This window comes from Saccopteryx leptura, chromosome X, assembly GCF_036850995.1.
Source record: "Saccopteryx leptura isolate mSacLep1 chromosome X, mSacLep1_pri_phased_curated, whole genome shotgun sequence".
Taxonomy (NCBI): Eukaryota; Metazoa; Chordata; class Mammalia; order Chiroptera; family Emballonuridae; genus Saccopteryx; species Saccopteryx leptura.
Genome location: NC_089516.1, coordinates 89991198 through 90003926, shown reverse-complemented (window position 1 = coordinate 90003926; position 12729 = coordinate 89991198). Strand labels below are relative to the sequence as shown.

The 12729-nt window shown below is 35.9% G+C and overlaps 1 non-coding gene across 1 annotated transcript; it reads left to right on the top strand.

Annotated features, from left to right (window-relative positions):
* Window positions 1-5778: 5778 nt before the first annotated feature.
* LOC136386605 (U6 spliceosomal RNA) lies at window positions 5779-5885 on the top strand. Its single transcript, XR_010747974.1, has one exon. It is a non-coding gene; the product is annotated as a U6 spliceosomal RNA (small nuclear RNA).
* The last annotated feature ends 6844 nt before the right edge of the window (window positions 5886-12729 follow it).

Genomic DNA, 12729 nt, shown 5'->3' with positions numbered 1-12729 from the left:
CCAATTCTATAACACATCTTTGTACACCATATTGTGTTCAGTTCCCTGGAAGTCAAAACTCCATCCATCACCTTTTATACTCCCACAACCTTCTCTATCTTCCTCTTTTCCAACAATCACCATACTATTGTCATGGATTTCTTTTTCCTTTTGTCTTACACCCAACCATTCACGTTAATTGCCCCAAAAATGAAGAGATGAATGTTTCATCTGCAATAAGAAGATGTTTTTACTACTCCAGCAGGAAGGAGGATCTTTCCGTCAATCTAATAACCACTCAGCCAATGAAAGGTTATTATGACTCTGTCAATGAAAAGCCACTACACTTCAAACTCCAAGTTTTGTCCAGTAGGTATTTTGTTTAAAACAGCCCCTCTAGTTACAGAAAAGTTTAAAAATTTTTAAAAATCATAATAATAATTCTTAAAACAAAGCCCTTCAAATCTTACCCTTTCCTTTATAAAAGAATATTTGTTCTTTTCTTCTCTGAACTTGTGCATGGTTTGCTATTAGACTGCATGTGCCAAGTTGCAAATCTTTGTTGTTTCCAAATAAACCCAGTTTTCTGAGAAACATTTGGCTATCTGTTTAACATTAACAAAGTCAAACTTCAAAACAAAAAAAAAAATTACATAGGAACAGCTAAAACAGGAACTGATGGTAAAACAAAGTGACCTAGGAGACCAAGTAGAGTAACTGGAAAGGAATTATTAAGAAAGTAGTCAGAAAGCTGAGGTTTCATACCATGAAAACTGAAGGGTCCGGAGGCTAGCACCAAAAAACTCCAGTATATTAGCCAAAGTGTTAGATGTACTAAAGAGCTGAGTTCTTCTGAAAGGCTTGCCAGCTATTGTGAACCATTTTAGCTAAGATAACTGTGAGCAGTTATTTTTAGTAACAGCCTCTCTTTTATTTATACAAGAAGTCCAAGTTCTTTCTACAGCCTTGGTTCTACTTGTAGTCTTAATAGTCATTTAATTTTGCTGACTATTTTCAGTAATGTGAAAAAGGAAACTAAAAGAATTTAGCACCTACTACTTGCAAGTAACAGTAGCAAAAGATAAATGAATAAATATTCTCATTTGATCCTTACCAACAATTTGATAAGATGACTAAGTACCATTATTAATTATAGTTTATAAATAAACACAAAGAAATAAATTATCCAACTTCATATAATTAGTTTTTTGTAGAGTTGCTATTGAATTTGGAGTTTTATTATCCTTTTTGACCTCTTTTACGCATTTTATAGATATCTCAAGTCCCTCTTAGCACATGGGGCAGAAAACTATATTTTGATTAGTTTAAAATTTAGTAAAATTTTTGTTAGTTTTCTACAACTAGCTTCAGAAGATCTCTTTTTAAATGCATGTTAAGTAGAAGGATGTTTATTAATTTATTCAACATGTTATTTTTTATCAGATAAATCACATGAGAATAGAATCCTAAAGAATCAGAAACAAAGTAAGTTTACATTGTGGACAACAGAGGAAGTAGTGAGAGAATTAAGAGAGGCTAGGGGAAAAGAAATAGAACATTGAGGTCAATATTTAGAAATAATATAAGGCATATAAGACCAATTTCTATTATAAGCAATCTTTATTACACTTTATGATTTTTTCTTTCTTTAATGATCACAGGAAATTTTCAGCTTAAATATTGGACCAGTAGCAATTTTGGTCCAGTCACAGTAAGCTGAGAGTTCATATTGGATATTTAAAAATTTTATCGCCTGACCAGGAGGTGGCGCAGTGGATAGAGCATAGGACTGGGACACAAAGGACCCAGGTTCGAAACCTTGAGGTCACTGGCTTGAGTGCAGGCTCATCTGGTTTGAGCACAGCTCACCAGCCTGAACCCAAGGTTGCTGGCTTGAACAAGGGGTCACTCAGTCTGCTGTAGCACCCCCTCCCTGGTCAAGGTACATATGAGAGAGCAATCAATGAACAACTAAGGTGTCACAAGGAAGAATTGATGCTTCTCATCTCTCTGCCTTCCTATATGTCTGTCCCTATCTGTCCTTCTCTCTGTCTCTGTCACACACACACAAAAATCCTCATGATTATTAACAGGTAATTGTTGGAGACTTCTTTGAACTACAGCTTTCAGATAACAATAAGCTATATTCAGTGAATAGTAAAGCTATAATTAAATTATTGCTGACAATCAGTAAACACCTTGGGAAGGCCCAGGAGCTGTAGGTGAATGTTGCATTGATATTCTCACAGGAGGCTCACACTTTTTTTTCTTCTATATATTTTTTTTCTGGTAAAATAATCATTCTACACTTCACCTACTATAATTTAAAGTGCTGTGTTAAGAGTCTATAACTAACTATATTTGACTGCAAGCTTAACATATATTATTTTATTAAGTGAAGAGTGGACATAGACTCCCAAATGAGCCCAACCAGAATAATAATAATAGTAATAATAATAATAATAATAATAATAAGTAATCAGAATAGTGATTTTGCTGCTTTCAGCAGGAGGGCAAATATCAAGAATTGGAGGGGAAAGTAATGCCATAGGAAAACAGGGGTTTTCAACTGTATTTGAAGTATTTTACATTCTTTTTTATTTTAATCATTTTAGTTTTTAATTAAATTTTTAAATTTTAAATTAAATTTATTGGAGTGAAAGTGGTTAACACAATTATAGAGGTTTCAGGTACCTAATGAACAAAAAAGGACTAAAAAAAAAAGAAAAAAACTCATGGTGTTTTATTTTCTGAGCTAATTAGCAGAGGTTCATTTAAGCATTCTTTATACTTTTTTTGAATATCTTAAATAATTCATAATATATCTTTTAAATTATGCCTAAAGCAGTAAGATCAGAAATTACTCTCAGTTCTCTGCCTTTTGGCTAAGATTAAGTATAGAAATTACTTTAATTATGTAACTGCTATGCTGTACACCTGAAACTAATATAAAATAATATTAAATATAAACTGTAAAATAAAATAACAATAATAAAGAGAAAAGACATAAAAGATCATCTGCCTTGATCTCTTTTAACTATAGGCAACATCACACCAAAACCACACTGCAAAAGCCAGTGAGTTTTTTCACTTTTTTTTGGTTGAAAATCTGACACACATCATATTTTATCATATTAGTGGTCATCAATCTATATATTGTAAGTGAAGGTTGCAAAAAAATCAAATGAAATTTCTCTAATCATAGAGCTTATTGCTCTTCTTTCTAATTGTCTCAAAGCCTTATTTTTTTTAATAATAGTTGCTGTTTTGAGCTAAGAACATGATCAAATAAAAAGGTTTTCTGAAAGAATTACATAAAAATATGAGGTAGTTAATTGAAAATACTTTAGAATTCTGGAAGGGATCATTATTTGCTAGTGTGTACCTGGCTGTGGTGGATATGTGAGGAATTCTTGTCAAATCCACCTTTTATTTCGGTTTTGAAGTCACTTTCATATCTCCAGCTTAGAAATTGTTTTCACCTCCTTACATAGAAAAGCCAATATAATTTTTTCCTTTCAATTTACACTAATCAATCTGTAGACTGCAAATTAGAGAATCTTTAAAAACACTGACATATCAGCTTGACTAGGAGGTCACGCAGTGGATAGAGCGTCGGACTGGGAAGGGGAGGGCCCAGGTTCGAGACCCTGAGGTCGCCAGCTTGAGCGCAGGCTCATCTGGTTTGAGCAAGGCTCACCAACTTGAGCCCAAGGTCACTGGCTTGAGCAAAAGGTCACTCTGTCTGCTGTAGCCCCCAGTCGAGGTACATATGAGAAATCAATCAATGAACAACTAAAGAACTGCAATGAAGAATTGATGTTTCTCAACTCTCTCCCTCTCTGTCTGTCTGTCCCTATCTGTCCCTCTCTCTCTGACTCTCTTTGTCTCTACCACAAAAACAAAACAAAACAAAACAAACAAATAAACAAAACACTGACATGTCAATTTTTAGGCCATGTGCATTAATAAGTAGAAGTAATAACTGCATATCAAAACAAGAAAAATAATCAGTTGTCAAAGAGAAACAGATACAAGATCAGGTGGCCCAAGAGAGGGATGATAGCTAGATTTGTTCCTTATAAATATCCAGACCAATCAAAGGCAATTTTTTAATATACTGACTATTGTTCTGAGTAATACTATAATCAAGTCAAGAGATTTTCATGAAAAATTTATATAATTAGGCCTAGATATTTATAGATTGTCCCAGATATTCTAAAGAAAGAAGTGTGCATTGGGTTGAGACATATAAAAAGACCAATCATGAGTCAATTGCAATCATCCAAATAATAACTGATGGTTTCTTGGACCAGAGTGAAAGTGGTAAGAAGTGGTCAGATTGTTTATATAGTTTGAAAGTAAAGCCAACAGGAGTTCTTGATAAATTTCATGTGATGATTAAATGAAAAGAACTTGTCAAAGATAATTTTATAATTTTAGATAAGCAACTGAAAGAATTAGTTATAAGACTGGCAAAAGCCTGAATAGGCAGTGGTGCAGCAGATGGAGTGTCGGCCTGGGATGTTGAAGACCTAGTTTTGAAACCCCAAAATTACAGACTTGAGTGCAGTCTTATCTGGCTTGAGTGTGGGCTTATCTGGGTTGAGCGTGGACTCACCAGCTGGAGCATGAGGTCACTGACTTTTTCTTGGGATCATACACATGACCCCATAGTTGCTGGCTAGAATCCAAAAGTCATTGGCTTGAAGTTCAAAGTCACTGGCTTGAGATCACTGACTTGAGTGTGGGATCATACACAGGACCCCATAGTTGCTGGCTTGAGCCGAAGGCCTCTGGCTTGAGCAAGGGGTCACTGATCCAGCTGGAGCCCCCTGGTCAAGGCACACATGAGAAAGCAATCAGTGAAAAACTAAGGTGCCGCAACTACAAGTTGATGCTACATGTGCTGCCTTTAAGGTAAGGAACCTACTTTCATACATTACTATAAAAAGTATCCATTGAAACAACATCTATGGAAAACAACATTGCAAGTTATAATTGTATTTAATGGTATACTCAGCAATGTCTTTAAAAGAATTTATTCTATTGATATAGTTATACACATATGAAAGGCCCAATATAAAAAGTTATTCATTGCAGTCATCAAGTGAGTACTGGTTAAATAAATTATCATATGTCTGTATAAGAGAATGGAAAGAGTACTTTATGTGTGTATCTGGCAAGATCTGTAAAATAATATTAAGTAGAAAAAGTGGGTACAAAACAGTATGACCAGTACATTACCACGTATATAGGAGAATGAGACTAAGATATATATGAATTAACTTGCTTTTATTCAAAGTAAATATTATTTGAATGGCATAAACCAAATAATAATAATAATATTTGCACTATGTGAGGAGAGAGGGTATCTGAATAGGGAAGCAGAAAATTATTATGCTCCTTTCATTTCTTGAATTATGAAACACGTGAATGTGTTATTCATATGAAAAAATAAAATTAGCTGTGTGGGTTTACCACAGGTACATAGACAGTAAATTGATATCAACTTCAGAAAATATAAAAGAAAAAATTAAAAACTTAGAGCGATGTTACTGAATTAGGAAATACTATGATACTATAAAAAAGGTCAGATGAGAATGTACCTCATTGTAAACATTGCTGCAAGTTAATAAGGTTAGAGCTTTGTTTAAAATACAAAATTTTTAACAGGTCAACATATACATCACTTTAGAACTTTGTCTTGTGAATATCTGTAATATTTTGTTGTGAAGTGTTTTGATTTTTATTTATAAAACACTATTATATATTTTGTAAATAAATATTTTTATTCTTGTGCTTTTTTATACAGCACATACACTAAAATTGTAATGATTTAGGGAAGATTAGTATGGTCCCTGGGCAAGGATTACCTGCAAATTCATGAAGGGTTTCATATTGAAAAAAATATTAATTTAGATAAATGTTTAATTTTATACTCTATACTTTATACAAAATATATGTTTGAAAAAAGCTAATTTGATATGGCAATGTTAAAATTTTGGCCTTTCATATCATAAACTTATGTGGTAAATACAAATTTAACATTTTTAGTATGCAGGGTGTAGCAAAAGTAGATTTAGAGTTGTTCTTATGGAAAATAATACAATAATTAATAGATGAGAATATAAGAATAAGCTCTGTGTTTTGTGTACCAAAAACTTTAAACCTACTTTTATCTTATCCTGTAGTTAAATGAAGCAGAACACTAATTTCTTTCTAATTGACATAATTATGTTCAGTTATGCTGTTTGAATTTCTAGAAAGTATTGTATAGAAACTCTTCTTAATGAAAGCTTTAGTAATTAATGTAGAGGAAAGAATATCTAGATGTAGTTTGATGTACTAATGGTCATTTCCCTTAATATAATACTATTTGTTTCATTCAAATGAAAGGAAAGTTGTGTTTGCACACTCATGTGTTTATCAAATACTTCAACATTTGTTGTAATAACTGTACAAATATAATAACTATTATTAATAGTTTATGAATTAGACATCAATTATGTTGGAAGTAATACTGAGAAAAAAGTAAAAAGATCTAAATTTTCATCTTTATTGTAAATGGTATAGTAGACAAATATAACTGGCATTAAAAGCAAAAAGAAAAAAAGGAAATAGACCTTTATGACACACTTTAGCTTAAGTATGATGACTAAACAGTGCACATATCCCTACATTGGTAGAGGATAAAATCAGAATCAATTTAAGAATTGCAAGGATGGTCTGTGTGTAGATTCCCACCCCTTCCCTCTGACTCTACCCACAGCCTGCCAGTGAGATAAAAAATAAATTCAAAGATAATTGGCACCCAAAAAATGCATAAATTTGGGCTTTGGGGTTCATTTTATTTCAGTTTAAATATTATTTTCATCAGTTCTGACTTCAAACAAGATACATTTACTGAGTCTTAGTTTCCTCACCTATTACAGAAAAATAATAGAAATGAATAGGTGATCAATTATTGTTAACTTCCTTCTCCAGATGCCTCTATCACTGTGAGGTAGTAGTAGAAGAAAAATAATGTATAAGATATTATATTTTGTTTTAAACATGGTTGCAGATTTAAGTTAATATTCTAGTTGTTTTATAAAAGTATAAGTATGGAAAATCTTAGATATCAGGTAATGAGATGGGAGGGAAAAGCTAGTTGTTTAGCTGCAACATATCTTTTCTGCACAGCAATGGAGAAATGCAGTCAGAAAAGCAAAACTTAAAAATCTTAGCATATTATTAAGATCAAAATAGTCATCAAAAGAAGAAAACCCCCCACATACTTTCTTATAATTTATTAGCTTGACAAGAAAGGTTAGTAATTGGCTTAAAAAATAAGTATAGTCTGTATCTGACATTTTCAAGACTGTGATGGGTACTATTGGGAATGATTACATGTTTACATATTTAAATTTCATTTATTTTGATATCAAAGCACATTTGTAGAGACCAGTTTTTCTTTTTATTCAAAATAATCATAAGATCTATCCTTGAAAACATCGTTTAAGACATATTCATGGTAAACCTTAAAATATAGCGTTATGTTACTTTCTTGTCCGCATGCATTTAGTCGAATAATGATGCTTGTTAACAGACTGGCTTTTTTATTTAGTTTGTAGTATAAACTGGACATGTTTCAAAAATATCAGAAAGCTTTCAATGAATCTATTGCTTTGAGAAGACTAAAGAAAACAAAACAGCTGTTTTCTATCTTTTCCTCTACCCACTGGAATATTAAAGTCAATTTTGTTTCTATCCCATGCCTGATTGAGATAATCACTGAGAAATTTAGAGCTAATGATGCAAGTTTAAACCAGGTGCTGCCTCTTTCCAAGTCACTTTTCTCCAAACATCTGAAAACAGATTTTGAAAACAGCACATGCTTTAAGTATGACAGATGACTAGTCTGAAATGATGTTTTAGCATCTGCACTCTAGAGTTTTGATCTTGGGTGAAAAAGAACCATGTCATTATTTCTCTTGAAAAATAAAAATGACCTTTTTCACATTATAAGCTGTTTTGATTTTTTTCAATGAGTGCCAAAGTAAAGGAAATAAATCAAAGATTGAAATGAACACCATGTCCCTAAATTTAAGATGAAGAACAATAATAGTAAGATGGATTAAGTCATTATCTCAATTTTCTGAAATTGAATAAAAAGGCAGATGTCACTTAAGAGTATTCTAGACGTGTGCAAACAATGTTCAGTGGTAGGTTTTGTTTCAATGTTATTGCTTCTATATTTGAAAGAAAGTTTACAGGTAGTCAATTCTTGTTCAAGATAATTATTGATAGTATATCTCAAGAAGCATTGTCATATCATTCTACTGACTTTACTATATTTTATCTACTTTACTAGCGATTAATATCTTAACCAGAATGCAGATTGGAATGGGATGAAATTATTAACATTAAATATAACAACTCCTAGTGTAGTTCCTTGAATCCTTTAGAATTTAAAGCTCTTCAGCCTTGGTTGCACATTATGTACAATTGACTGGGGAGCTTTGAAAAACTAATTTTCAGGCAGTTCCCCACTCTCCAGTGCAATAAAATCAGTTTCTACAGGTGAAACCCAAACTAAGTAATTTTTAAAAAATCTCTAAGTGATTCGGATGTGCAGCCATTCAAATATTCAGCCTACTGAGAACCACTTCTCTAACTCTTCTGAAGTACTAAGAAAACTTTGATCACCTGCATCTATCTCTAAAAGCAAAATTTGAGTTTTGCTTGTATTTTTATTTTTTATTGATTTTATTATTTATTTATTTATTTATTTATTTTGTATTTTTCTGAAGTTGGAAATGGGGAGGCAGTCAAACAGATTCCCACATGCGCCCGACCAGGATCCACCCGGCACGCCCACCAGGGGCAATACTCTGCCCATCTGGGGCATTGCTCTGTTGCAACCAGAGCCATTCTAGCGCCTGAGGCAGAGGACATGGAGCCATCCTCAGTGCCCAGGGCCAACTTTACTCCAATGGAGCCTTGGCTGCGGGAGGGGAAGAGAGAGACAGAGAGGAAGGAGAGGGGGAGGGGTGGAGAAGCAGATGGGCACTTCTCCTGTGTGCCTGTTTGGCCGGGAATCAAACCCAGGACTCCTGCACGCCAGGCTGATGCTCTACCACTGAGCCAACCGGCCAGGGCCATTTTTATTGATTTTAATTTGTTGTGTTTACATAGTTACAAGTGTAACCCCAATATTTCTCCTTCCCTCCCACCTTTTTCTCCATGATACTCCCTTTTCCCCCTCCCCCACTGTCTGTCCCCCTTCCCTCCATGATTTACTATCCTGCCATCTATCTCTGTGTTATGTTTATATACTTTCATTAATGTCTTTCCTTTCTTTGATCCCCTTTTCTCTTCTCCTTTCCCTCTGAATTCTTTGATCTCTTCTTTGCCTCATTTCGATTCCTCAGTTCACATTGTTCATTGGATTCCTCATATGAGTGATGTCATATGCTATTTTCTTTCTCTGCCTGGCTTATTTCACTTAGCATAATAGACTCTAGGTCCATCCATGTTTCCACAAAGGCTAAGATGGTGAGATAACTCAGTTGGTTAGAGCATCATCCAAAAGCACAGAGTTCTGCTTGTATTTTTAATAAAGTTTCTGACTTCTATATTTATGATTGTGGCTAGTTTGGTAATTGTAATAGACTTTGTACTTAATTTTATAATTTGCTCAAATGTAATATTTTCAGAAATGCTTCCTTGACCACGCTAACATAATCAGTACCATCTTTATAATTTTCCATCTTTTTGCCCAATTTATTCTATTCCATTATTTATTTATTTATTTATGTGACAGAGACAAAGAGAAAGACAGAGACAGGGAGAGTTAGGGACAGAAATGAGAGAGATGAGAAGCATCAATTCTTTGTTGTGACACCTTAGTTGTTCATTGATTGCTTTCTCATATGTGTCTTGATGGGGTGTGGGCAGGGCAGGGGAGCTACTGCAGATCGAGTGAGTCCTTCCTCAAGCCAGTGACCCTGTGCTCAAGCTGGTGAGCCTGAGCTCAAGCAGGATGAGCTCACGCTCAAGCTGGTGACCTCGGGGTTTCAAACTTGGCTCTTATGTGTCCAAGTCCTATGCTCTATCCACTGCACCGTGGTCCAGTTAGGCCCAATTTTATTTTTATCCATCACATTCATTACCATCTGACTTTTACTAGAGATTAATCTCTTTGTTGTTTAATCTGTCATTCTCATTAGTATTTTTTAAGTTTTCTTTAGAAAATTAATTTTAACACTGTGAAATTAATTAATAAGAATATGTAGGTTTCAGGTCAACATTTTCAAAGCATTTGAACTGTTGATTATGTTGTATAACCATCACACAATCAAATCATTTTCCATCACCTTATATTTGTCCCTCTTTAGACTGTTTCTCCCACTGCCTGTCCCCTCCCCATTCACTCAAGTCCCTTTCCCCTCCCCCATGTTCCCTTCCCCCTAGTAATCACTTCACTTTTATCTATGTCCATAAGCCTCAGTTTTTTTGTGTTTTTTTGTTTTTGTTTTTTTTTGTATTTTTCTGAAGCTGGAAACGGGGATAGACAGTCAGACAGACTCCCACATGCACCCGACCGGGATCCGCTCTGCCCACCAGGGGGCGATGCTCTGCCCCTCCGGGGCATTGCTCTGTCGCGACCAGAGCCACTCTAGCACCTGGGGCAGAGGCCAAGGAGCCATCCCCAGCGCCCGGGCCATCTTTGCTCCAATGGAGCCTCGCTGAAGGAGGGGAAGAGAAAGACAGAGAGGAAGGAGAGGGGGAGGGGTGGAGAAGCAGATGGGCGCTTCTCCTGTATGCCCTGGCTGGGAATCGAACCCGGGACTTCTGCACGCCAGGCCGACACTCTACCACTGAGCCAACCGGCCAGGGCAAGCCTCAGTTTTATATTACACTTATGTGTGAAATCATACAGTTCTTAGCTTTTTCTGATTTACTTGTTTCACTCAGAATAATGTTCTCAAGTTCTATCCATGTTGTTGTAAATGTCACTATGTCATCATTTCTTATGAGTGAGTAGTATTCTATTGTATATATGTATCACATCTTCTTTATCCAGTCCTCTATCGAGGGACATGTTGGTTGTTTACATGTCCTGGCCACTGTGAATAATGCTGTAATGAACATGGGGATGCATGTGTCTTTACATACCAATGTCTTTGAGTTTTGGGGGTAGATATCCAGTAGAAGGATTGATGGGTCATATGGTAATTCTATTCTGAATTTTTTGAAGAACCACCATAATTTCTACATAAAGACAAGGTCTTTCTTTCCCCTACCTCCCAAGGAACTAGAGCAGTTCCAATTCATTTATTTTTTGCCACCATGTTTCTGCCATTACAGTTCTCTCTGCCTAGAATATTCTCTCCAAGCTGTATATAAAACTTGCTCATTCTCATCTTTCAAGTTTTAGGGCAAATGCCACCTCAGATAAAGGACTTTCTCTGGCTATCTTTGTTGAAAATAGTTTTATTTTGTTACTTTGTATCATTCCCAGATTTATTTATTTCATAATTGCCATCACAATTTGTAATTGTCTTGTATATTTTATATCCAGGTTACTTCAACCCTTTTATGAGATAATTAATTTCCATTTGCCTCTCTCAGAGTCATTCTCTACCTTTCTGTGCCGTTTGTTATATTAGGGAACTGACTTATATGAATTCTGTCACCTGGACTCTTTTTTCCTGAGCTTCAAGTTGGGTTCAGACAGTGGGAGAAATTAACAAGAGATTATATGGTAGAAACAGTGAGAAGTCAGGACATAGATGACTTGAAATCCTTTTCTACTATTTCAAGGCGTTAGTAGTGATTACATTCCACTAGAATCACATTTCCTTATTATCTGTAATTCTGTATTCCAGTAACATTGTCTATTATTGTCACTTCTGGGGTGGGATGCACTCAGCAGGAAAGAACACACTCATATTGGGGATTTTAATGGCAGCTCAATAATGGGCATGTGTGTGTGTGTGTGTGTGTGTGTGTGTGTGTGTTTGTGTATGTGTATGTATTCATAGACAATTCTTTGCAGAGCAAGCAAGGAACTCAATTCTCTATTTACAGGCTCATCAAGGTTGAAATCAACTCAAGCCACTGTCTTTCTCAATGCCCTGCTTACAACTTAAGCTATCCACATCCGTCAAATTTCATATGCTGAGCAGGACTGACCTCCTTCCAGAAACTCGCAGCTCTTAATATAAACCCTCATCTTATGAAATCATTCAACCCAAAGACTCAGTCTGCTTTTGGAATTATGCCCTAAAGCCCATGAGTGGAAACAGAGTTTACCACCACAAAATACACCTTTAGAGGCCCTAGCCGGTTGGCTCAGTGGTAGAGCATTGGCCTGGCGTGCAGAGGTCCCGGGTTCGATTCCCAGCCAGGGCACACAGGAGAAGCACCCATCTGCTTCTCCACCCCTCCCCCTCTCCTTCCTCTCTGTCTCTCTCTTCCCCTCCCGTAGCCGAGGCTCCATTGGAGCAAAGATGGCCCGGGCGCTGGGGATGGCTCCTTGGCCTCTGCCCCAGGCGCTAGAGTGGCTCTGGTCACGACAGAGCAATGCCCCGGAGGGGCAGAGCATCGCCCCCTGGTGGGCAGAGCGTCGCCCCTGGTGGGCGTGCCGGGTGGATCCCGGTCGGGCGCATGTGGGAGTCTGTCTGACTGTCTCTCCCCTTTTCCAGCTTCAGAAAAATACAAAAAAACCCCCACACCTTTAGAATATTGAGTATAAAAATA